Here is a 5,368-nt window from a genome sequence, read left to right as displayed (position 1 = left end):
GAAATAACAGAAATTTTTGCAGGATCTACTTCAATGCCCTTATTGGAAATAATGTGGCCTAAAACTATACCTTGCTCAACCATAAAATGACATTTTTCAAAATTTAGAACAAGGTTAGTTTCAGTGCATCTATTCAAAACCTTTTCCAGACTATCCAAACAAACACCAAAAGAGAATCCATATACAGTGAAATCATCCATAAACACCTCTATGCAAATTTCTTAAAAATCACTAAAAATACTAATCATGCACCATTGGAAGGTACCAGGGGCATTGCACAGGCCGAAAGGCATCCTCCTATAGGCAAAAGTGTCGAAGGGGCAAGTGAATGTGGTCTTTTCCTGATCCTCGAGAGCAACAGTGATTTGCATATAACCAAAAAAACCATCAAGGAAACAGTAGTGAGATTTACCTACTAGGCGTTCAAGCATCTGGTCAATGAATGGCAGTGGAAAATAGTCCTTTTTGGTAACCTGGTTCAGCCTCCTATAGTCGAAGCATACTCTCCAACTGTTCTGCACCCAAGTAGGAATCAACTCATCCTTCTCATTTTTTATCACGGTGAGGCTGGTTTTCTTTGGAACTACCTGGATGGGACTCACCCATTGGCTGTCGAAGATTGGATAAATGATTCCAACTTGCAAAAGCTTGGTTACCTCCTTCTTCACTACATCAAGAATCACCGGGTTGAGTCTTCTTTGTGGTTGTCTTACTGGTTTAGCTCCACCTTCTAAATTTATTCGATGCATACATGTGGATGGACTAATACCAGGAATGTCCACCAGGGTCCAGCCTATAGCCTTCTTATGCTTCTTGAGAACAGATAACAGCTTCTCCTCATGCTCATCAGCAAGGAAGGCAGATATAATTACTGGAAAACTTTTGCTATCATTCAAGTAAGCATATTTTAAATTTGATGGCAGAGGCTTTAATTCTGGTGTGGGCGGCTGGATAGTGGTAGAAAGGGATGGTTTCCTAGCCTGTACCTCATAAAGAAAGTCAAAGGTATGTGTACTTCCTGAAACATGGTTAGTTCTATCTGACTCTATAAAATCAATCTCAAGAGGTAAAACATCACCAGACATGTAATCAATATCAAATTCAGATTCACTCTCAGCATCAAATTTAGACATATGATCATGTGCAAATTCAGATTCAATGCATGAAGAGTGACATGCATGCAGATTAGGATGAAGATCAGTCATGTATTCATCAACAATATGGTCAATTATTTCAACACAAAATACAGAAAGATCTTCAGATGGGTGTTTCATAGCATCAAGAATATTAAAATGAACAGTTATATCACCAAACTCCATAGATAGTGTGCCTGCATATACATCTATCTTAGTTATAGTAGTTTTCATAAAAGGTCTACCCAGAATTATGGGAATTGATCCTTTAGAAAATCCCTCCTCCATATTTAAAATATAAAAATCAACAGGGAAAATCAGCTCACCAACTCTAACTAAGACATCCTCTATGAAACCAGCAGGATAGGTAACACTTCTATTAGCTAAATGAATTACCACATCAGTTGACTGCAAAGGACCTAGAGATAGAGAATTAAAAATAGACAGAGGCATAAGACTAACAAAAGCTCCTAAATCTAGCATGGCATTGTCAAACCTATTGTTCCCTATAATACAAGGTATGCTAAATGTACCTAGATCTTTACATTTTTCAGGGATTTGGGGAATAGATTTACCAATCAATGCGGAGACATTTCTACCCATACTAATTCTTTCACTTCCTTTAAGCTTCTGCTTATTAGTGCACAACTCCTTCAAGAATTTAGCATATCTTGGATTTTGCTTTATTGCATCCAGCAGAGGTATGTTTACCTCTACTTTCCTAAATGTTTCCAAGATCTCCATCTCTGCCTCTTCCATTCTTTTTGTTGGAAATTTCTCTTGGAGGGAATGGAAGAGGGAGATGATGCTTCTCTCTAGATTCACCTGCATAGAAATTGTTAGGTAACTTACTCTTTAAATTTTTGTCATCATCTTTTTCTGGAGTAGAGTGAGGTTGGGCAGGTTCATTGGCAGATGAGGAAGATGCTACTAGTTGAGGTCCTTGACATTGTTTTCCTGACCTCAATGTAATGGCACTCACATTTTTGGGATTCGGGACAGATTGAGAAGGTAATCTATCAGAATTCTAGGACTGTTGTTGATTTAACTGTGTAGCTAACTGTCCCATCTGATTAGTTAAGCTCTGAATGGAGGCTCTGGTCTCTTGTTGAAACTGCATGTTTTGCATAGTCATTTACCTCACAAGTTCAAGTTCATCAAGAGAAGGTTACAGAGGGGCCTCAACTGTTTGTTGTTTTTGAGGCTGTTGCTGTTGTTGCTGCTGGATTGGTGGAGGAACGTATGGTCTGCTTAGGCCAGCAACATTTTGAAAATAAGGCTGTTATTGTTGCTGTTGCTGCTGTTGTGAAGGATTTGACCATCTAAGGTTGGGATGGTTCCTCCACCCAAGATTGTACCTGTTGCTGGAGAGGTCACAATTGTTCTGTTGTGGCTGATTTTGCTGCCGAGGTTGAGGAGGTCTATTGTAGATATTTGCAGCGTAAGCTTCAGGCTGTTCAATTGCTTCAGATTGTTGCACAAAAGGGCAAAGGTCTGTGTGGTGGTCGACAGAGGAGCATAAACCACAGAGTCTGGCGACAGGTGTAGATTTTTTATTCATGGCCAGTTGGATTACCAGGTTAACCAAGGCATCTAGTTTACCTTCAAGCTTCTTAGTCTCGCCTGATGAGGATGAATTTGTGGCTACTTCATGCACTCATCTAATTGCAATAACATCACTTCTGGCACTAAATTGCTGGGAGTTGGAAGCCATCTTCTCAATTAAATTTTTGGCTTCAGCAGGGGTCATGTCTCCAAGGGCTCCACCACTGGCAACATCTATCATACTTCTCTCCATGTTGCTCAGTCCTTCATAAAAATATTGGAGGAGAAGCTGCTCAGAAATCTGGTGGTGAGGGCAACTAGCACATAATTTTTTAAATCTCTCCCAGTATTCATATAGGCTTTCTCCACTGAGCTGCCTAATGCCTGAAATATCCTTTCTGATGGTCGTGGTCCTGGAAGCAGGGAAAATAATTTCTAAGAATACTCTCTTGAGGTCATCCCAGCTCGTGATGGACCTTGGAGCAAGGTAATATAGCCAGTCCTTTGCCACTCCCTCTAAAGAATGTGGAAAGGCCTTCAGAAATATGTGATCCTCCTGGACATCTGGTGGTTTCATGGTGGAGCAGACAATATGGAATTCTTTCAGATGCCTGTGTGGGTCTTCACCTGCAAGGCCATGAAACTTTGGAAGCAAATGGATCAGTCCAGTTTTAAGAACATACGGGACATCCTCATCAGGGTATTGGATGCACAAGCTTTCGTAGGTGAAATCAGGTGCAGCCATTTCCCTTAGAGTCCTCTCACGGGGTGGAGGTTGTGTCATGTTCTCATAATGTTCAAAATCAGAATGTTCAAAACAATAATGCTCAAAATCACCAATAACAGAATGCTCAGGATGCTCAAAAGGTACTAAATGATGTCTAACTAATCTATGAAATGTCCTATCTATCTCACGATCAAAGGGTTGTAAGTCAGATGAATTTCCTCTAGTCATACACTAAATTCAGCATGCACAATTAGTTGTCTTCTTATGCAAGTAACAGTGTAGGTTTGAACTACAGCTACCATTAAATGATATCCAAATGACTTGAAATTTTGTGAGCAACCTTATAAAATAATGAGAAGATAGCACAAAAAATTTCAAATGAAAATTCAAAGTCTAACTATATAAGCTAAAAATGATAAGTTAAGAAAAATAAGAGAATAATATTTGGAAAATAAAAAACTTTTGACAGAATTGCAATTTTTGGAAGAAGGAGACCTCAGACAGCCTATGGCAGGCTTCCATGGCATGGGAAATTTTTTTCTACCCCAAATACATATATAATAATAGTCATTCTGATACCCGGAGCAAAAGTTATGGCCGTTTGAAGTTTTGACAAAAATCAAATTTGCTACTTTTTTGGAACTTTCAAATCTGACTAAACTAAGGGTTCAGCTATTTTTTCCCACAAAATATGGATCAAAAGAAGTGACCACAAAAAAATTCAGCCAAAAATAACAACTCTAGCTACCAAAACAAAAAATCCTAATTAATTCAGCAAGGGTGGTCTCTAAAATCTGTCGCTAAGGGATTTCCACTACTACTCTATTTTCTAGTTCAACAAAAGTGGTCGCTAAATCCGTCGCAAATCACTATTCACCGCAAAACACAAAACTGAAACAGGGGAAGCGCTGAACAAAAAAACTAAAACAGAACACACACTAAACAAAATACCAAGACACTAAACAATACTAACTAACACACACACTAACACAACACTAACACTAACACAAGAATTAAACGCAAACACAAGAATTAAAGCACTAACACGACACTAGCTATTATGAACCTTTGGACACTGCTCCACGGCAACGCCGCCAAATTTGATCGAGGCCGTACCCAAATCAAATAAACATTAAAATGTAGTAACTAGGAAGTGATCCTAGGTCGTTTCCCAACGAGCAATGATAAACCAAATGTTCATAATAGATAGTAGGAAATCTTAACAAATTGGGGGGGGGGGGGGGGTTGTTTGCTTTTGTAAATTAAATAGCGAGTAAAATTGAATTAGAAAAATATCATAATTAAAATACGTTGCTTCCCCTTGATTCACAAGCAAGTCTCTTATCCTAGTTTGCGAGAATTTATCCTTTATCAGTTTAATCACTTAATCCAACCCTACATTAAATTGCTAAGCGAAATTTAACATAAGGCATTCATTATGTGATTAAGCAACACATACACCAATAATTACTCATAAACGATCATTAAGCATGAACGTAAATTAAGCGCAGAGACAATTAATTAAGCACTAAGCATGCATGAATTAATAACAACAAATTTAGAGTAATTAGTGAAGAGGAAAAACTGAACAAAACTTAATAGTAATTATAGAACCTCGAAGAGAACTACGCTTGATCCTCAAGAGAAAGCAACGCTGGGGACTTAGCCTTCCATTAATCAATAGATAATGAACTTATAAATTAAAGAACAAAATTTTATTGCTACTAGAATTGCAAACCGAAAAAACGTCTCAAAGAAAAAGCCTAAAACTAAAAAACAAAAATAGGGTTGAGAGAAGAGAGGGCCTAAACTAGAACCTTGGTGCTGTTATATCGTTTTTCAGCCCCAAAGTTTACAAATCTGTTTTAAATCCAAGCCTATAAATAAAATAAAATCAAATCTAGATAAGATAAGATCTATATGAAATAATATCTAGATGAGATCAAATCTAAATAATATATAG

General features: G+C 37.8%; 1 non-coding gene across 1 annotated transcript; it reads left to right on the top strand.

Annotated features, from left to right (window-relative positions):
- The first annotated feature begins 2,977 nt into the window (after positions 1 to 2,977).
- Positions 2,978 to 3,084, top strand: LOC114380631. Its single transcript, XR_003659806.1, has one exon. It is a non-coding gene; the product is annotated as a small nucleolar RNA R71 (small nucleolar RNA).
- The last annotated feature ends 2,284 nt before the right edge of the window (positions 3,085 to 5,368 follow it).

The sequence above is a fragment of the Glycine soja genome, chromosome 12 (genome assembly GCF_004193775.1).
Source record: "Glycine soja cultivar W05 chromosome 12, ASM419377v2, whole genome shotgun sequence".
NCBI lineage: Eukaryota > Viridiplantae > Streptophyta > Magnoliopsida > Fabales > Fabaceae > Glycine > Glycine soja.
The sequence above is the reverse complement of the archived record's forward strand: the minus strand, read 5'-3'. Positions and strand labels throughout refer to the sequence as shown.